The 22139-nt window shown below is 40.0% G+C and overlaps 1 protein-coding gene and 1 long non-coding RNA gene across 5 annotated transcripts in view; one reads left to right on the forward strand and one right to left on the reverse strand.

Annotated features, from left to right (window-relative positions):
• The window catches only part of PLS3 (plastin 3), an 87031-nt gene extending 69788 nt beyond the window's left edge, over positions 1-17243 (reverse strand). For 2 of the 4 annotated variants that reach the window (XM_003918172.4, XM_009198169.3), the window contains exon 1: positions 17109-17243. The gene's annotated coding sequence lies outside the window, so the exon portion shown is untranslated. The remainder of the gene's footprint in view (positions 1-17108) is intronic. The other 2 variants (XM_009198170.3, XM_009198166.4) reach the window with 2 other exon arrangements.
• A 130-nt stretch (positions 17244-17373) lies between these two features.
• The window catches only part of LOC108583805, a 31982-nt gene continuing 27216 nt past the window's right edge, over positions 17374-22139 (forward strand). The window contains exon 1 of the long non-coding RNA XR_001898590.3: positions 17374-17486. This is a non-coding gene — a long non-coding RNA (uncharacterized LOC108583805). The remainder of the gene's footprint in view (positions 17487-22139) is intronic.

The following is a 22139-nucleotide window of genomic DNA, read 5'->3' on the forward strand; positions in this document are numbered from 1 at the left end:
GGGACTACAGGTGCCTGCCACCAAGCCCGGCTAATTTTTTGTATTTTTAGTAGAGACGGGGTTTCACCATGTTAGCCAGGATGGTCTCGATTTCCTGATCTCATGATCCGCCCGCCTCAGCCTCCCAAAGTGCTGGGATTACAGGTGTGAACCACCGCGCCCGGCCTTATCTTTTCAAAACTTTTTTGACATAACTTCTGACACAATATTCTTAGCATATATAGTCAGTGCATGACTCCACTAGAGTGTTTGATCTGAGTGAAAGTTATTTTTTTCTGTTCAATACCAAAATAAAAAGGAGCTGTCATAAAGGAAAATTTCAGGGCTGAAACACATCAATGTGTGATGATTTAGGTATCTTTTATTAGAAATATTTTTTACTTGTTCAAGTGACACTTCTCCCAAATATTCACATGGATACTCCTTGATTTCCTTCATATCTTACCTGAAATATCTCCCTCTCAGTAATGCCTTCTGTGACCACATATTTTGAAATGGCAATACCCTTCTTCCCACTTCCTATTCCATTAGTCTTACTTTTTCTCCATAACACATTAGCATCTAATATATAAAATCATTGTTTATTTTCTGTCTCTCCCCTAGTAGGATGTAAGCTTCATACGGATGGTGATTTTTTTTCTGTTTCATTGACAGCTATAATCCCCAGTGCCTAGAATATTATCTGACATATAAAAGCTGTTCGGTAAGTACCTGAATAAGTGTAAGTACCTGAATAAGTGAATGAACAGATTAATGAAACAGACATTTTTTTCTAGGCAAGGAGTAATACAGAGAGGAAAGACTGACTCTGAGAATGATAAAATCCAGTTTAGAAGAAATCAGGAGTGGGCCGGGCATGGTGGTTTACTCCTGTAATCCCAGCACTTTTAGAGGCCGAGGCGGGAGGATCACTTTAGGTCAGGAGTTTGAGACCAGCCTGGCCAACATGTCAAAACACCATCTGTACAAAAAATACAAAAATTATCCAGACGTGGTGGCACACACCTGTAATCCCAGCTACTCGGGGGGCTGAGGCATGAGAACTGCTTGAGCCCGGGAGGCAGAGGTTGCAGTGAGCCAAGATCATGGAACTACTCTCCAGCCTGGGCAACAGAGTGAGATTCCGTCTCAATTAAAAAAATAATCAGGAGTGATAAACCCTACAGTGTATATTCAATATACTGGAATTAGAATTTTCAAAAACTTTTGTATATATTACATACAATATAGGAAACTCTTTACAATCAGTGTTTAGGACTGGAATTTTGTCAGCATATGACTACTTTGGGTTGAAGATGACCTAGAAAATTAGCTTACCACTGTAAAGCTATTGCTAATGCATTTCCACTAGCTAAGGAAGAGCTTGTCAGACTCAAAGCAAGTTGCTTTAGTTATAGGTGATATGGGTTTCAGAGAGTTCATGGTAACTTTATTGAGATAGCATTTGTCATTTTGTTAATCTCTCTGAAAGAAATTAAGTGTAGATACAAACTGATTCAGGGAAGAGGCACTGCTACTAAACAAAGTTGACCCTGGACGTGTAGTTTAAATATATAGTGAGAAGAATGATGGATCAGTTCCATTACTACAATCTGGGTCTCCAGTGATGGCGACCTGATCCTCCACCATTGTCCTGGACCACTCTAAGGTAAGGCAAGCCAAAATCCGACTTCAGTTGCCTCCTTTGCAAAAATCAGTAGGTAGATTAGACTCAGCTCTTCAAACGATGGCACACTGTTTTATTTATGTTAGTGTGCCAGGCACATTGTTAATAATTAACAAAGGCCTACTAAATATGTAAGAAGTTCTAAATGGGACTCCAGAAAGTTGCACCTTTTTTTTTTTTGACTGAACTCCAGCCCACCTTTCTCAGCGAAGTCTAGCCTTTCCTAAAGGATCTGCAAGGTTCTGCCTGCCCATAAGAGTAAGGAGACTGGATCCAAAAATTTCTCTGTGGGTTGAATCCAGAAAATAATGACGGAGTAAAGTTCTATGAGTCATTAGCTGTTTTGACCTGGTGAATCTGGGGTCAAGGGTGCTTAAAAGAATAATCTGAAATTGCAGGCAATTATTTTATTCATTTTTTTGAGACAGGGTCTCTCTCACCCACGCTGAAGTACAGTGGCACGATCACGGGATCAAGCAACCCTCCCACCTCAGCCTTCCGAGTAGCTGTGACTATAGGCGCATGCCACCATGCCTGGCTAATTTTGTTTTATTTTTAGTAGAGATGAGGTCTCGCTGTGTTGCCCAGGCTAGTGTCAAACTCCTGAGCTCAAGCGATTCTCCTGCTTCGGCCTCCCAAAGTGCTGGGATTATAGGCATGAGCCATCATTTCTGGCCTGGTGATTCTTCTAATCATCTTTTTACATTCCTTCATTCTCATATTCACCCCAAAAGGTCAAAAGATAAAGACTCCCTCAAACTTACTGTCAAAATCCCTAAACGTAAAACACTAATGTCTTCTAAAAAATATCAAGTGTTAGAGGCTAATTTACTTATCATTATGACCCTTTATGAGTTTTGAATTGTGTTCTATGTGGATATATTTCATACTTGAATAGTAAATTTAAAAGTAAATATATTAGCTGTGCTCAATAATGCTTTTGGGTTGATTGAAACCATTGCATTTCAAAGCATTTATCATGTACTTCTGCACTCCTTAATACTGTTTGCCTTTGCTCCTTAGTGTTCAAAAAATGTGATTAAACAAAAATGTCTATTGTTTTTTTGCTAAATGTCTATTATACAGTAAGTTTTAGAAAAGATAATTATACAGCATTTACAGGCTTTCTATTATTCCAGTATAAATACTCCTAAGGAAAATGTTATTGAGAACAAGTCGATGATAAGCCAATAAGCATCAGGAAACAAGAAAAAAATAGCTAAACTTAGATGGAAAAATCAGTACTGCTCAATCAGAGCAAGGATTTATATTAAGAGCACAGTAGTAATAAATGAAATGTTATCTTGTCAGCACCACCTCTAACTCATTAGCTGACTCATGGGTAGACACTTAATGTTTGCATGTCCCATTATTTATGATAGCCATAATATAGAAACAACCCCAAATGCCTATCGATGGACAAATGGATAAACAAAATATGGTATACAATGAAATATTATCCAGCCATAAAAAGGAATAGAGTACTGATACTTGCTACAAGGTGTGTGAACCTTGAAAATCTTATGCTAAGTGAAAGAAACTAGTCACAAAATACCACCTATTATATGACTCCATTTATATGTAATATCCAGAACAGGGAACACAATGGAGACAGGAAATAGTTTAGTGGTTGCTTAGGGTTGCAGGAGTAGAGTGCTGTGGAAGGTGTTAGCTAAAGTGTATGGGGTTTCTTTCTGAGGTGATGAAAATGTTTGAAAATTAGTGATGGTTGCATGTATCTGTGAATATACTAAAATCTATAAAAATAGATGGTATGGCCGGGCACGGTGGCTCAAGCCTGTAATCCCAGCACTTTGGGAGGCCGAGACGGGCGGATCACAAGGTCAGGAGATCGAGACCATCCTGGCTAACACAGTGAAACCCCGTCTCTACTAAAAAATACAAAAAACTAGCTGGGCGAGGTGGCGGGCGCCTGTAGTCCCAGGTACTCGGGAAGCTGAGGCAGGAGAATGGCGTGAACCCAGGAGGTGGAGCTTGCAGTGAGCTGAGATCCGGCCACTGCACTCCAGCCTAGGCAAGAGAGCCAGACTCCGCCTCAAAAAAAAAAAAAAAAAAATAGATGGTATGACATTATATCTCAATAAAGCAGGCATAAAAGTCAAAATATTAATAGGTCCCAATTTCCTCTTTGACTCTACAGTTTAGCAGTTCTCACAATGAAAACTCTATCGATAACATTCACTCATAATCATTCACTGAAAATAGCTAAAACCTAAAGAAAAAAAAACCTAAGAAAGCCATTTGTTTAGTCTTCTTATAGGCTCACATCATTATGTATTTTATGCAATGTAATTCATAAATCACTGATTTCCTGATTAGGTTTTCCCAATTCAATCGTTATCAGCAAGGAGCATTAATGGCCATGCATGTTTCACTCTTTCAAATATAAATATCAAGACCCGTTGTGTGCCAGGTGAACTGTGAAAGGAACTAGGAGAATGGGTTTTTTTCTCAGAGCTTATTTCCTTTCTCCCTAAAAGTACAGCTCTTTCCCATGGTACATGGCAGAAATTTATTGCTGCTCTTGAAGAAAACCATATACAGCAGTCATAGCACATTGCTTTGATCCTCTTCCACCAAATGAAACAGCTCTCAGATTTGAAATCCTACGTATTCCTGCTCAATTTAAATTCTGTGACAATGGGCCAGGCAAGGTGGCTCATGCCTCTAATACCAACACTTTGTGAGGTCAAGGTGGGTGGATTGCTTGAGGCCAGGAGTTCGAGACCAACCTGGTCAACACGGCGAAAACCCACCTCTACTAAAAAATACAAAAATTAGCTAAGCATGGTGGTATGCACCTGTGATCCCAGCTACTTAAGAGGCTGAGGTGGGAGAATTGCTTGAACCTGGGACGCCGAGGTTGCAGTGAGCCGAAATCATGTCACTGCACTCCAGTTTGGGCAACAGAGCGAGACTCCATCTCAAAAAACAAAACAAAAAAAGTCTGTCGCCAGAAGTTCAAGGCACGAAATTAAGGTGTCGGCTGTACCTGTAGTTGCTTGCTATTATCCACGAGTCAAATAAAACTTAACAGAATACTGTACTACAGAAAGTATAAGAGCTGCATGTGCAAGTAATGGTGAATAGATGTTTTTGGGGACTTCTGCATACATGAATATTTCCACAGCTGCAGAACCAACTACTGCAGAAGTACTTGCTGTGCGCAACATCTACAATTTAGTAAAGCTGGAAAGAATTTTATTTTTGTAAAAACTAAATGGGGTGTGGCTCATTTTCTTGCCAAAGGGCTATTTTATTCCAAGACACTGGTGTCTGCTGACCTTCATTTGTAGGCTGAGCAATGTTCTATTTAAGTAACATTAACTCATAGTGGACTCTTTTTTGGTATGCAATAATTATTGCAAAGAAATAACAATGTTTAAATGAGATTTGTTCTTAGTTTAGATTTGATTATATTGGGTTATAAGTGAATGTCTTTGTTCACACAAGGCTTATATTTAGAAATTATTTTATGCTGAGAAAAAAGGCTGTATTTAAATTCATTTTCTTTTTCTTTTTTTTTCTTTCTTTTTTTTTTTTTGAGACAGAGTCTCACTCTTGTCGCCCAGGCTGGAGTGCAATGGCGCAATCTCGGCTCACTGCAACCTCTGCCACCTGGGTTCAAGCAATTCTCTCAGCTCAGCCTCCCAAACAGCTGGGATTACTTGCGCTTGCCACTGCACTCACCTAATTTTTGTATTTTTAGTAGAGATGGGGTTTCACCATGTTGGCCAGGCTGGTCTCGAACTCCTGACCGCAGGTGATCCACCTGCCTCGCTCGGCCCCCCCAAAGTGCTGGGATTACTGGCATGAGCCACCGCGCACGGCCTAAATTTATTTTCTACATTTATGAATATTTTTAGGTTTCATGAGAACCAAGATTACTTTTGTGTCTTTCTGTTCTACTAGACTGTAGGAGTATCTTATCCATCTTTGTAGCCCTAGCACCTAACAGTCTGCATTAAACTTATGGTAGTTGAATGAATGATGAAACCATTCCACAAATAGACTAATTAAGCAATTGTGCATGTTAGTATTTTTGGTTAACTATTACTTCATCTGTAGTTTGTACCATCTTAATATATACTTAAGAACTTTGGGCACGTTTAAAAGTTTCCTTGAGTTTTACATCTATTTACCAATGGTCTATAAGCCTTCTTTTATACAACACTTACAGTTTCAAGATACTTATTAACCTTCCCTTCATCTTTACACAAATCTCTGGTTAGAGATTTTTTCCCCTTCTGCTAGCACCTACTAGATATATTCTAGTTTGCTTTTTAAAATTTATTTTCTATTTTTATTCTTTTTAAAATAGAGACAAGGTCTTAATATCTTACCCAGGTTGGTTCTGAACTCCTGGGCTCAAGCAATCCTCCTGCCTCAGCCTCCCAAAGTGCTGAAATTACAGGTGTGAGCCACCATGCCCAGTAGCTAGTTTGCTTTTTATCTGAGTGTCAACTAAAGCTGGAACACCTTGTTTGAGGATAAAATACTGAATGCATGGGTTGGCTTATATTTTTAAACATCTAAATCTATCAATATTACTTTTCTGTTAGTTACACTTAATGATAATTTGGCTCTATTTGCTTTTTAATTACCACAGGACAAAATATAAAATTGTAATTATTCATACCCACTTGTAAAAATGATTCAACTGTAGCTTTACAATGGAGACCCACAAACTGCTCAAAATATTTTCTCGATGTGTCAATAGCCTTCATCGTTTCCTGGTTTTGCTTTTGAAAATTTCCGCTAGATAAAATAATGGGCATCATAAATATGTTTTAGATTCACCCATTTTTAAAGGCTATGTGTCATCATGAAAACATATTGGTTTACTTTATAACCCTCTGCCATCCTCAGCATTTTACGTTTTCAATAATATATTTTCTCTTTGCCCCTACTTTTTTCTTCCTCCTCTACAAGTCAGGTATCAACACTACCTATTACCTTTCATTCTGATTTAAGCTATATTCGTTAGTGGCCTTGAGTTTATAATGGTGTCTGTAATTTACTGAGCCATGTTTCCAATTTTCCTTTGAAGGTGAGTTCTTTTCCTCTATTCCTTCCTTCCTTCCTTTTCTTTTCTTTTTTCTTTTTCTTCTTCTTCTTCTTTTTTTTTTTTTCCCAGAGTCTTGCTCTGTCACCAGGCTGCAGTGAAGTGGCACGATCTTGGCTCACTGCAGCTTCTACCTCCCAGGCTCGAGGGATTCTTGTGCCTCAGCCTCCCAAGTAGCTGGGAACATAGGCATGGGCCACCACATCTGGCTAATTTTTGTATATTTAGTAGAGACAGGGTTTTGCTATGTTGGCCAGGCTGGTTTCGAACTCCTGAGCTGACGTGATTTGCCCGTCTTGGCCTCCCAAAGTGTTGGGATTACAGGACTGAGCCACTGTGCCCGGCCTTGGCTAGTTCGCCACATATCCTCACAAAAGAATAAATTAAATGGCTGGGTGTGGTGGCTCACACCTGTAATCCCAACACTTTGGGAGACCAAGGTGGGTGATCACGAGGTCAGGAGATTGAGACAATCCTGGCTAACATGGTGAAACCCTGTCTCTACTAAAAATACAAAAAATTAGCAGGGCGTGGTGGTGGGCACCTGTAGTCCCAGCTACTCGGGAGGCTGAGGCAGGAGAATCGTGTGAACCTGGGAGTCGGAGGTTGCAATGAGCTGAGATCGCGCCACTGCACTCCAGACTGGACAACAGAGTGAGACTCCCTTTCAAAAAAGAAAAAATAAATTAAACAATAAACAGGTTTCTGAGCTAAGTGAAGAAGCTTCTTCAACCTGAAACATGGTTAGAATCCTTCACATTCACAATGAAAAACAATAAAAAGGAGTGTTTTTCTTTTTTTTTGGCGGGGGGGGGATGGAGTCTGGCTCTGTCGCCCCGGCTGGAGTGCAGTGGCCGGATCTCAGCTCACTGCAAGCTCCGCCTCCCGGGTTTACACCATTCTCCTGCCTCAGCCTCCCGAGTAGCTGGGACTACAGGCGCCCGCCACCTCGCCCGGCTAGTTTTTTGCATTTTTTAGTAGAGACGGGGTTTCACCGTGTTAGCCAGGATGGTCTCGATCTCCTGACCTCGTGATCCGCCCATCTCGGCCTCCCAAAGTGCTGGGATTACAGGCTTGAGCCACCGCGCCCGGCCAAAAGGAGTGTTTTTCTAACACCATTAAAGAAAACACAAAAACCCCCATTAATTTCTAAAATCTTGCCAGACTGGACAACATGGGGAAATCCCATCTCTACTAAAAAACAAACTACAAAAATAGGTTAACCAGGCATGGTAGTACATGCCTGTAATTCCAGCTACTTGGTAGGCTGAGGCACAAGGATCGCTTGAACCCCGGTAAGTGAAGGTTGCAGTGAGCTGAGATCGCACAGTTGCACTCCAACCTGGGTGACAAAGCAAGACTCTGTCAAAAAAAAAAAAAAAAAAAAAGGGGGAAGGTGCTCAAATTAGAGAAAAAGAGGTAGATATAGATACCTGACAAAAATCATCTAAGGCAACATTAATCAACCTGTAATTGAAAATACTTATTGAGCACCTAATATATGCTAGTTGCTTTATAAGTGTTCTCATATAATTATAAGAACAAAGTGAAAAGTGAGTGGATTATCTTCATTTTCTACATGGGGAAATTGAGGTTCATAAGAGTTAAGAAATCTCAATGCCACAGAGATATAAAATGGGAGAGCTGGCCCGGGTGTGGTGGCTCATGCCTATAATCTCAGCACTTTGGGAGGCCGAGGCAGGTGGATCACAAGGTCAGGAGTTCAAGACCAGCCTGGCCAAGATGGTGAAACCTCATCTCTACTAAAAATACAAAAATTAGCCGGGCGTGGTTGCAGGAGCCTGTAATCCCAGCTACTCATGAGGCTGAGGCAAAAGAATCGCTTGAACCTGGGGGATGGAGGTTGCAGTGAGCCGTGATTGTGCCACTGCACTCCACCCAGGGCGACAGAGTGAGGCTCTGTCTCAAAATAAATAAATAAATAAATAATAAAATGTGAGAGCTATTGGAACCCATACTTTATGCTAAAATCCATTCTGACTATGCAACATAGCATGTACATGATACCCCTAAAAAGAAAAGAAAGGTAGTGAGAAAGTGTTGTCAGGTCAGAGGAACATTCCAAGTCACTTCTGGGTCATAATGGAATTACCAGACCAACAAAGTCCTTGGTGAGTGAGGCTAGTGAACTGGAGGAAAGAGAAAAACACCAGGGAAGGGTCTGTGAAATGGCATGGGTTAAGTTTCAGGAGGGATAGGTAATGGACAATGAGCCATTTAAATACACAAAATATTTGTGAATTCAAGTGCTTGTAATGTAAGGAATCTCCATATACTGAAAACAGGCACAAATTAAGTGTCGACATCAGAATTTTTACTACTATTGGACCTATGTTTAGTTATATTATTTAAGCAACCTGAATGAAATGTAAAACTCTTAGTTTAACTGTAGTTTATTGAGTAATATCAAAGTACCTTAAGAAACTAATAGCTTGAGATAAAAGGGCATATCAGCAAATAGTCATTTAGCCAACAACAGGATTAAATGTTTCTTTAGGATACTGAATGCTCATGGGCACAAATAAGCTTTGTATACTTGAACTGAGTTTTATAATAATATGAAACATAAAGGCTTCTTAAAAACAAACGTGTCTCCCTTCCCCCATTAACAGTTCCGTTTCAAAAAACAGAACTTCCTATGATTGTACACGGCACAGGATTCTACCTCATCCTGCTTTGCACCTGCTAACTATATCAGAGAAAACAAAAATACTTCCAAGACATATACTTTACCTAAACAAGTTCCAGTTTAGAGTCACATATGATACAATACACTATATAAAGAATGGCCTTTTCTTTTCTTTCTTTTTTGAAACAGAGTCTTGCTCTGTTGTCCAGGCTGGAGTGCAGTAGTGCAATCTTGGCTCACTGCAACCTCCACCTCCTGGGTTCAAGTGATTCTCCTGCCTCAGCCTCCCGAGTAGCTGGGATTACAGGCATGCACCACCATGCTCAGCTAATTCTTTTGTATTTTTAGTACAAACGGAGTTTTGCCATATTGGCCAGGCTGGTCTCGAACTCCTGACCTCAAGTGATCTGCCTGCCTTGGCCTCTCAAAGTGTTGGGATTACAGAACTGAGCCACCACACCCAGCCTTCTTTTTTTAAATGCCGCTGAAATCAAGGCTATCTTTTTGTTTAAGCCAATATTTAAATTTCAGAGACTATCAAAGGAATTCATCTTTAAAACAATCTTGGTGACTTCTCTTCTGAGAAATAATGACAGAGTGCAAAATCATGTTTGATCAAGAATGCTTACTGAAGCATTATCTGTAAGATATGAAAACAAATGTCCAACAACTTGGAATTAGTGAAATAAATTATGAAATAGTCATTATATAAAATATAGTGCAGTGATTTTAAACTTTTTTTTTATTTTAAACATTTTTTAAAATATTTGATCACTTGGAAACATGTTTATAATGTAATAAATGAAAAGAATGGGATAGTGTTATTCCAATTTTTAAAGATGTCTCTACACAAAAAATAAACATAAAAATATGAGCATTTTAAATTACACTTACCTTGAATTTTTCTAATCCAAAGCAAAGTAACTGAAAACATCTTTAAAGTACACACTACGTAAGACACTTTCCCAGTAGATTAATTCATACGTATTGAATATTATAGCAATAGGATGTGCCCTAGGGACAATTTCGTATCATTTTCACCTCTGAGCAAATTCTTTGCACCCTATAATGGTAATTCTTCCTGATGTGAAACACAAGCCCCAAAATGTTAAAATGAACAATAAGAAATGGCAAAAATGGGAACATTCAAGCAAGTTAAGAAATACAGGAAAAAAGCTTGAAAATTACATTCATCTATGAATGAAAGCATTATTTTCAGTGTCAACAGCAGAATATCAATCTGAGTGCAACACCATGTAATTAGGGCTTATAATGCGGAACACAATAATATGAATATTCAAAACTATTATATGACCCTAACAAATTTTATTTTACAGAAAGTAAAAACTTTATATTATATTTATATATCACATAAAACTTTATATAATATACATATGCACACATAAGTGTATATATACTCGTGTGTGTATGAATATCACAGCTTAAGGGAATCAGACTTGCATTTTCAATGAACTGGACAGAGTATGAATGGGCGACAGAGTGAAAATCTGACTCAAAAAACAAAAAAAAGAAGAAAAGAAAAGAAAATCCAAGTTAATAGCTTTGAGGGTGTTAATTTTTCAACTTAACTTCCCGCATTTTCTGGTTTCTTTTTTTTTTTTTTTCTTTTGAGACGGGGTCTCACTCGATCGCCCAGGCTTGGAGTGCAATGGCGCGATTTCGGCTCACTGCAACCTCTGCCTCCCAGGCTCAAGCAATCCTCCCACCTCAGCCTCTCGGGTAGCTGGGACTACAAGCCCATTCCACCGTGCTTGGCTAATTTTTTGTATTTTAGTAGACGGGGTTTCACCACTTTGGCTAGGCTGGTCTCCTGGCCTGAAGTGATCCACCCACCTCGGCCTCCCAAACTGTTGGGATGACAGCTGTGAGCCACCGTGCCAGGCCATTTTCTGTGTTATTCATGGCATGCTACTTAAATGTATAGATTCTCTCTTCCACTATGCAGTTTCCCATACCTGCATGTTGTCCTCCTTTTGACTGCAATTATGAGGAGGAAAAATTTGATTTTTTATGAGGTTTTTTACATGAAACCTCCCTTTTTGGGCAATCACAAAACTAAAAATGAGGTATGGTAAGCCAATGGACTCTGTAACAATTACCATTGAAGACCAAAATTCTACTCAGTAGTTAGTTAAAAAGGGGAAAAACACCACCCAATTAATGGCTTTAACGGGCCATTTTGCACAATATTTGAGGTAAGAAATAGAAGAAAGTATCACATGGGCTGAGCGCGGTAGCTCATGCCTGTAATCCCAGCACTTTGGGAGGCCACGGCGGACAGATCACAAGGTCAGGATTTCTAGACCAGCCTGACCAACATGGTGAAAGCTTGTTTCTACTAAAAATACGAAAGTTAGCCGGGCGTGGTGGTACGCGCCTGTAATCCCAGGTACTCAGGAGACTGAGGCACGAGAATCACTTGAACCCAGGAGGCAGAGGCTGCAGTAAGCCAAGATCACGCCATTGCATTCCAGCCTGGGCGACAGAGCGAGACTCCATCTCAAAAAAAAAAAAAAAAAAAAGAAGAAGAAGAATAAAGTATCACATGTACGTTTTTATTCTGTTGTTATCAACCTATTCTCTTATTTTTCATTATAATATGTCTGGCTTTATTTTTCCTTTGCTTGTAAAAATTGGATGGCTGGAGAACTTTTACAGACAAAGAAAAATGTGGCAAGACTTACGCGACGAGAACCCTGCCATTTCTATAAACTCTTGTTAAAGCTTTAGTGTTTCTATGATATACTGCTGCAGTACTTTGAATTTATATAGCACCTGTCTACTTAAAAGCCAAAGCTTCACGTTTCTCACTTATCCTTTCACCATGCCTGTGAAATACGTAGATTGAAATCACATGGCTTAAAAATAAAGTGAAACCCAGATATGATCACAGAAAATTTCAATGATTTACTTAAGATAATCTATCTGTCCAGACTGCAAAGGACTAAAAGACCCTAAATTCTATGCTCAATGCTTTTCCAATAAACAACACCACCACCCTTATTATCAAATACATTTCTAAACTTTTAAGAAAATGTAAGGTTTCTCATATTATAAAATCAGTAGGCTTAATGCACCAAAAATCGCTGTCAAGGAATTATATAAATGGCACCTCTTTATTTTAAAGAACTAACATTAGTCATGGAATAACCCACTGATGATCAGTTTCCTGAATAGTCATCAATTTGCCAACAAAGTATTTAGCTTGGATCAATGCAATTGCGTCAAAGTTTGAAAAGTCAACTGATAACTGAAATAAGCCAGATTATGAATATTTGAAAAAATAAAACCCAGCAAACCAAAAAGCTTGAGCAATCCTCTCTTTTTATAAACAAAAGCATGAATGGTGTCTGGCACATGTATGTACTCAATTAGTTATCAATATAATAATTCTAAATGACTTTCTGAAGGTCAAATTATGAGTCAATGGCAGAGCCCTATCTAGAATCTAGTTCCTCTGAGGGCAAGTTCAATGAAATTAGTATTTTCATTTTCATATACTAACAATGCTTCTTCATCCCTAAAACAGTTTATACTTACTAATATTTATCTTTCAAGTGTCAAGACTAAGGCAAAATTTGGTATTATTACATTTATCATGAATCTTTTGAAATTGTCTCACCTCTATAACTAAAATAAATTGGCCCAAGTATGATCAGATCTTCTCCTAAGACTGACATTTCATGATTAGACTGTTTCCATAACTTTAACCAAAGCACTCTCATAACTAAAATCAGCTAGTCATGACCACTGGTATATAAAAGAACTTCCAACATTGTAATGTATCAAAAAAGCTTTGAAACCTCCAACACACTGAATATACATTGTGTGGTATATCACTGTCTAGAATAATACAGACTCAAAACATGACCCAGCTGACTTCTTCTAAATGAGTTGATTATTTTCACAGATCAAAAATTTTGCCTTCTGGATCACTCTTCACCAAAAGAAAAATTGTCATATGACCAAAGACAACATAATTCTAAAAACAGATACCCCATGTTGTCATGTATCGAGAGATATTCATTTTCAAATTTTATTTTATACCAGCTACTTTCGGAATCTGTACCAAACAGCAAAAAAGAAACAAACAGTTCGGCTTATACATTCCACATAGATTATGCTAGACCAAACACAATAGCAAAGTCATGAATTTATCATATGTGCTAAGAACACTGTCAGTACATTTCATGAAAATCCAAGTAGAAATAATGCCTAAAACATAATATGGGATAATGGCAAATGGACTTTCTTGTTGTACCCTCTCAGTGTCACCAAAAAGAACCACTTTGGTGCTCAAGCACCATGGCCAAGCTGCCCTTTTCTTTTCAGTAACAGGTTTCTGTTCGCCTGGGAGAAAAATCTCAGTGGGTTTCTGGTAGTGTCCTGGATACTGACATTCTGCCAGTATAAATAGTCACAGTCAAAGTCTAATGTGCGTGTAATCACTTGTAGAAGAGGCTTAATTTCACCCAAATTATTACTCACTAGTTACAATTAATCCTTCTACCCAAAATGCCATAAGCCTAGTCATTTTTATCAATTGAATCTAAATGGTTACATCAGACTAGAGACTTTGGACTTCAATGTTGATCGTCTGTATTAAGTCAAAGCAAAGCGTCATTTACTTATTAATAGCTCCCCACCTCAGGTAAAGTAAGGGGTTGCTATCTGCTGGATCTAACAGTAAAAATTAAGAATTTTACTCCCAGCCCCCTAATTTTAATAAAAATTTGGGCTCATTAGATCATACCACCAAAAAAGGAAGTCAGCAATATTGGGGGGTGGTGTTCAATGAGTAGGCATCCCAAGACAATGAAAAGCTGTGGAATACAGCCTAGCAATGATTCTGTTTGGACATGATTTCACAATACTTAAAAAAGAACTTATCCCCCTACCACTTTAACCTAGTTGAGTGGTAATAACTAGCTTTTTTTGAGGTTAAACATTTATTATTTCAATCTAAAATTATATTATCACCTCACTTCCACTAGAGGGGTCTATCTACCAGTGTAGTTAACTCTAGTAACTCAGGTGCACCTTAAATCCATTTCCAGCTAATCTGTGCCACAAAGCTAGCCTTGGGATCAGAACTATGTGCTTTAAGGTTGTTCTAGTTTTCGGGCTCAGAAACGGATGAACAGCAAGAAAATGGAGTGCTGCAGTCATTCAGAGGCTGCTGCAGGAGACAAAGGGTTTTTGGCAAAAGAATACAAAGTCAGAATCTCTTAAATATCTTCTGCCCTGGTTGTTTCCAAGGCTGAATACGCATCAACCAGGTCGGTCCGTCCTTCCTTCCTTCCTTCCTTCCTTCCTTCCTTCCTTCCTTCCTTCCTTCCTTCCTTCCTTCCTTCCTTCCTCCCTCCCTCCCTTCCTCTCTCTCTCTCTTTCTTTCTTTTCTTTCCAGATAAGCAAAGCTTTTAAACTCCTGACCTCAGAGGCTCCTCTTCTATACTCTGTAATATATAATCTGAATAGCCAAATTGCCACGTTTTCCCAGCAGCAACCTTAACTTGGGTCACTTGGGCGGGTGTAGGTCAATATGGGTAAGTCGTTTCAGTGTCCTCTCATTATTCTACCAAACCACTGACAGGCAAAAACCCAACCAACTCGATGTATCAAATTTACTGTCCACTGTTTTTGTGCATGATTTCTAATCTAATTAATTCAAAACCACAAATAACTGGTTAATTTTAGTCAAGAGGTTATCTACCACCTTTAAGTAGATGTCTAAAATAGGGAACAGTCTAATTAAAATATAGGCCAGACCAAGGAAGATGAACAGAGCCTTACTTTTTAACACCATCTTGTGGGATATAGCTTCAAATCTAGCATTCAGGGACAAAATGGGGCATGAGTAAAAGGATGACTTCCCTAGAAAATAATTAGTAAGATGTTTTTTAAATTTAGAAAAACCATGAGATTGAAGAACAGAGGAGATATATGTCCCAACTCACATATATTTCAATCCCTTATTTTAAAAACAGCTCCTGTTTTTGTTTTGGATAAAAGCTGAGCACCAAATTCCCTTTCTGGTCCCCTCATCCAAAATCCTAGTAGAATTCCTTGATTAGAAGCTAGTTCACACTTCTCCCCACCTTTTTTTTCAAACGCAGAGGTGGTTTTTGGAATATGGGCCTCAACCATCACATTCCAGCTTTAAAGTAAAAAGACGTCATGTGACCATCACATCAGAGACTTGGGGCACGTGATTCCAATTGGTATGTGTGGGGCTCCAGCCACTTAGCTGGAATTCACCATAAACTGCATCTCGAGGATCAAGTTTAGGCTCCCCAGTCCATTGTGACATCCAGCAAAGTGGAGTAAGTGCTTGCTCTTCAACGGTTTTTACTTTTCCCTACATTTTCTACCTACTGTTAGCCAGGCTCCCTTCCCTCCTCCCCATCCCTCTTAACAGGCCGGGCGCCCCCAGCATCCCGTCTGTCTGATGCTAAATGGTGAGGCTCTCCAACCCACTTAGTTCCAAGCTCAACCTTTTGCAAAAGCTCAACCTTCTGCACCAATGGGGATATCGTGCTGCTCAGGTGAAAGGCAAGGAGCATCGCATAAGGCTAGAGTCAGATGCCATTAACCCCCACTCCACCTCCCGGGCTGGGATCATCTTACGTCCCGGAGCCCGGCGGTCGGAACCGCCAGCACACTGGAGTAGCGACGGCGGCAGCAACTTTGGGACTGGCGAGAAGCCAGGACGGGGGTGGTCGGCGTCCCCGGGCTTCTCATTAGAGCGCTTAAGTACTGCGGGTGGAGAAAAGTAAACACAGGCAAGTGCAGCTGTGCGGGGAAAGGCGGGGGAGGGGGCATATTACCTCCCTCCCGTCGCCCCTTCGGCTCTCCCTCTCCAAGAGTCGGAGAGGTCCGGGACTGCCGCCGCCCCGACCGCGCGCCTGGGGCCGCAGAGCCAAAGGAGCTGAAAAAAGGACAGGGGATGTGGGGACAGGGGAGAGCGGAAAGGTACTGCCCTACTGGCCCAGAGATGTTCTCCTACTGAAAGGAAAAAAAAGTGCTTACTCATAGGGAGAGGAGGTGCGATCGCGACGCCCTCACTAAGGACGAGGGAAGCAAGCAGAAGGCAGGCAACCCAAACCTCGTTCCTTCCTTCAGCCACGGCCCCCCCTCTCCAGAGCCCCAGGGTCAGCTTAAGCCAGCCAGGTCACCCGAGGCTGGCCTGTGGGGGCTGGAGGAGTAGCAGGCTGCTGGCTCCGGGATTTCCTGAGTCCGGGCGGGAGGGGAGGGGGGATGGCAGTAGCTGGAGAAGGACGACAGAGGGAAGTTGTGCGCTGCTTTTCCACTTCGGGGCCGCAGCCGCGGAGGGGAATCAGGGCAAGGGTTGGCGTCTAGCACTCCAGCCCAAGACTGGCAACAAGTTAAGAGTAACTAGTAAGAAAGCACCACTTAATACAGTGAAGAGCAGAAAACGTGTTTGCGGCGAGTGCTGGTAGGGAAACTCCCCGTCACTCCCACACCCATTTTGGTTGCGACCGATCGCCCGGGCACCCGAGGGCTCCGGCTGAAATTTCTCCGACCTCCCTCTCCCCCAACCCCCGCCCCGCGGTGCGAGGCACGTTCCTGCTGAGCTTAATCGAGATGCTCTCCCCAGGACCACTCCTGCCCACGCCCAGGAAACCCGCTCCCCTAGTGCCCGCCGGCGCCTACAAAGCACTTACGTAAAGTCGCAGAGTCCTGGGTCTGGCCGGACTGCCTCCGACCAACGCACTCAGACAACTTCTGCACCTCGGAATCTTTGCGGCTCTGGTTCTAAAGCCAGCGCTCCCTCCCCTCCTGCCAGCCCCCTCCGCCCCTCGGCCGCCGCCATTGGCTCGGGTGGTGCTAGCAGTCGGCCTGGGAACCAGGAAGGGGATTGGGCCACGAGCCTGTCACATCAACTGGGTCGGGATCCAGGAAAATAGGCACGGGGATGGGCACCCAGGAGGGATAGGGACTGCAACTCTGCAGCAGGGAGAGGAGAATGGTCCCCAGCGCCTGAGTCTCCCCTTCCTACTTGGGCTAAGAAGAAGTTAGAAGTCCAACGTGCCTGGCTCGGAGTACGTATTCACAAAATCTTATGGGATTAATAAAAATATGAAAAAGTTGGGAACGAAAATTTGAATGCCACCTATATAAGTCTATGGGGGAGGGGTACAGTTTCTCCCAGAATCGTGAGAAGAATAACGGCATGTTGAGGAACATTCCTAATTACATCTACAACAATCAGTCCAGGTGTCAAAGGGCACAGAGGGAAACATCAGCAATCATTCCTTTCCTTAAGAAGTCAAAGGAGAAGAATATGGGCAGGGCAGGGCTCAAGCCTTTGGCCTCATGCCAAGTAAATTGTTAGCCCACATCACCTGTCTGGTATGTTTGTCCATGTGGAGAGGGGTGAGAGGAGGTGGTTGGAAGTACCTTGGTTCCACTCTTTTGACCAGAAATGGGTATCAATTCTCATCAGTCTCCTTTCACCAGAGAAAACCTGGAGACATGTTACTGCTCCCCAGACTGCCATTTCTTCTCCTTCTCTGCCCAGGAGATGGCTTCTACGTCATAGCTGACCTCTTTCATTAATACACGTGGAGGTTATCTGCATTCCAAACCTATGGCTCATCGTAGATCCAAAATCAACTCAGAGAGCCAGAGTTTGAGGGATTCTGCAGGGGCAGGTCAAGAGACTGACTTGTGGGATAGCTGTAGAAGGAAAAAGTGTAAGCCCTTTCCTGTTTCAGTTGTAACCATTTTGTTCAGGAAATGTGTGCTTGGAAAGTTCTGTCAACATTTAAAATTAGTTCAATTAAGTCACATTTTACATATACCAGGAAAAAATGCTGAAACGCTTTAAAATTGAATGTTCTTGAAAAGGAACCCCTATTTCGTCTGCCATTATGAATTTCCTTAGAGAAATTAATCTGTAGTGAGTGCCAAGGCTTCTTAAAAGGGAAGAACTTGGGGAGTTTGTATATTGCCTAAAGGCTAGACTAGCAGAGGACTTGGCACTAGGAAAAAGCCTTGTTAAATATTAATTAATGATTAACGAACTGGAAGAACTTATGAAAGGCACAGGAAGGTGAAAAAGAAATGAGAGGGCAATCATGCTTTCACAAACATTGAATTTCTGTTATGGGAGATTTTCTACTGGTTCAGGTTTGGGTCAGGACAAAAATACTGATTTCAACATGTTGGCGTCGGATTGAACATGGAGTCAGTGTGTTGCCACACACATTTACAGTAAGCTCCCAAATGAGATTTCTAGCATTCAGTAATTGGCCCAAGGTTTGGTGTGACTTCTGGAATTCTTCACAAAAAATTTTTAGATACAGGAAATAGGCTCCTTCAGTTTTCTACCTTTTATGGTGTCTGTCAGTCACCGCTGAAGAGCTTCCACCTGCTCTTAAACTTAAAATTACAGACTGAGCAATAGCATGAAGGGACTCTGTAAGCTAAATTTTCCAGTGCAGATATATTTGTCTCAATTACGTTGTATTCAATTTTAGTTTATTTTTCAAATTCTAGAATTTAAAGTAAAAATATTAAGAATCCTATGTATATGCTATTTACGGTTCCTGTTTTTTATTCAAAAAAGCTTACATAGGGCCGAGTGGGGTAGCTCACGCCTGTAATCCAGCACTTTGGGAGGCTGTGCGGTGGAAGGATTGCATGAGATCAGGAGTTCAAGACCAGCCTGGACAACAGAGCAAGACCTCATCTCTACAAAAAAAATTAATAAATTTTTTAAAAAGCTTAATAGAATCTATACTTTGATAAAAGTGTTCATTCACCACTACCACTGAGGATGTCGGAATTCAGTCAAGAAATGTCATTTTAATCGAAATGCAATAGTGCATAGTTTCAAAGCTGCAGAGTACCTAGCTGATGGCATTAGTTCTCATTGTGTCAGTAACTTTCCAACAGATAAAACACTCCCTAAACACAGAAGCACCTATTTGGATGCTAGTTGAGATTCCTGTTTAACAAGCTCTACTGTATAATCCAGGTAGAACTCCATCTTAATGAGTACTATTAAGATAGCCAGCCAGTTTGATGTAACTAAGCTACCTTTGTGTAGCCCAGAATCTAAAGGACCTTTTCAAAGTTTAGCATTTTGTTGGAAGAAAGGAGCCCAGGCTCAAAGCTCTTAAACAGCATTTCTTTATAATCTTTCACACAATCAATTTACCTCACAGAGGATCATTCACAAGTAACCCAAAGTTGATTGTTTTCTTATCTATATCAAAAAACCTGCACAGATGTTTGTCGGGTTCCCTCCACCTGCTTATAGGCTTTAATTCATTTTGACAGTGACTTGCATAGTTCTTGACACATAGGAGTTCAGTAAATGTTTGTTGAACTAATGGTTATTTTATGAGTCTATTCTTGTTAAACAACAGCAACAAAAAGCTATTAATATATATAGGACTCTCACAGACCTTGTGAATCAATAACCTAAGAGTTTTTACCTTTTCTTCTATTTCCAATTTTCAATCCTAATGCCTTTGTAATAAATCACTTAAAGTCAATATCGCAAAATTTTGAAAACCATTTATTCTTCCTGTCCTCCGTTGATATCATAGAAAGGCTCCAATATCCCTCTTAGGTTTTTTGTCTATCCAAACTACCTTTCTTTCCTCCTTTGATATGCACATCCCCCTTTTTCTTGCTGTTTTTCCTATTGTTCTGCCCAACACCAATACTCTCCCCAGTCTAGTTCACAAAGTATTATGTGTACATAGTCTAAATTTTTCCCTGAAATTTTCCTAAAGTTGTCAGTTTCCTCTTTTATCCATTTTTAATTTTTTATTCTTAACATGTCATTGCTGGCTTGAACTTATTTTTTTTCTCTTGAGACAGAGTTTCACTCTTGTCACCCAGGCTGGAGTACAATGGCGCAGTCTCAGCTCATTGCAACCTCTGCCTCCCGGGTTCAAGCGATTCTCCTGCCTCAGCCTCCCAGGTAGCTGGTACTATAGGCACCTGCCACCACACCTGGCTAATTTTTGTTTTGTCAATAGAGATGGGGTTTCACCATGTTGGCCAGGCTCCTCTCAAACTCCTGACCTCAGGTGATCCACCTACCTCGGCCTCCCTAAGTGCTGGGATTATAGACGTGAGCCACCGTGCCCGACCACTGGCTTGAACTTTTTATCCATTTTTTATTTTATTTTACTTTATTTTTTCCTTCTTTTTCCTCGTCCTGCCCAGGATAATTTTTATCAATTTTTTTAAAACCTCCTTTCTGTAGTCTATTAAAATATGATTTTGCTGCACAAACTTTATATGTCAGGAATAACTTAAAGAATCTTGATCAATTCAATACTAAATCATTTTTCTAACACACCTAATTGTTTTCTCAGTCTCTAAATGTACAATTGTGTACTAATTTGTTTTAATTAATTGTATTTTATTTTATCAGATTATTTTCAAGGAATTATCCTTTTTTTAAATCATCTTTTTAATTCATGGATAATTCTATTCCATGTTGTGATATTTTAGGTTCTTGGATTGATCCTAATCCCTCTTTTTATTCAGTATGCTGTGAGATGACATTTTTATTAAAATTAAGTATGATTTTAAAGGTTTCTCTTATATTTAAAATATTTGGCATAGAGGAAATCTTGAAAGACCTGGACAATTCTTAATTTTTTTTTGACCCATAGGATACAGATTTGAACAGTTATTACCACTGTTTATTAGTGAATTGTTTTTATGTTTCCAGCTCAAAATGTACACATATATAGCACATGAATATTAATAGTGAATAGGCAATTGTCAAATATTTTTCAAACCTAAAGGTTATTATGAATCTGAATGTTTGCTAATGCAGGCCAACTATCTTACACGCACATTCACATAAAGAAATTACTCTGACATGTCCAAGGTTATTTCAGATATTCACTTGTAAAAAAAGAATAATTATCAGTATCTGAGAATAAGAAAAAACAAAAAAAAAGACAAAAAATCAATTGAAGTATCTTTAATAAGATTAGGACATATTTAATCAGTATGGACTTTATAATATATAGATTTAATAAAGGTCATTATCATCACTGGAAATGCTCAAAATTAAAGTGTCCCCCCCCGATTTTCTGGCTGTTAAATATCTAATTAATCAATCAGATAACTATTATAAGCAACATAGAAAAAGTATGGTCTCAAACCACAATGAATTAATAGTCTAATATTCAAATTCAAGATCAATATTCAATTCAAGATCAAAGTACACATAACTGAAAGAGAAAACAATTCAAGATAGAATATATAAGAAGTACCATATGTAGGCTGAAAAGAATGAGAGTAATAGGGCTAAAGCCGTTATAGAAGGCATCCTTTGTGCAATGGAACTTGAGCTAGGCTTGAAAAAGATGGGTAAGACTTGATATAGGTAAGTAGAAATGAAAACCATTTTTATTCCTAGGAAGTGGTAAAAGAAGAACTTCACACAAATTAAATTTAACATAGTTTAATTGAGCAATGAATAATGGGGCAGCCACCCCAAACCAGACTAGGTGCAGAGACACTCTGGTGCTGCCACATGTTCAGAGAGAATTTATGGACAGAAAAAAGTGACATACAGAAAATGGAAGTGGGGTACAGCAACAGCTGGATTGGTTATAGCTTGGCATTTGCTTTATTTGAACTCAGTTTGAACAGTTGGCTGCCTTTGATTGGCCAAAACTCAGTAATTTTTACAAGTAAGGGTTACAGTGTGT

Source organism: Papio anubis, chromosome X, assembly GCF_008728515.1.
Source record: "Papio anubis isolate 15944 chromosome X, Panubis1.0, whole genome shotgun sequence".
NCBI classification, from domain to species: Eukaryota; Metazoa; Chordata; class Mammalia; order Primates; family Cercopithecidae; genus Papio; species Papio anubis.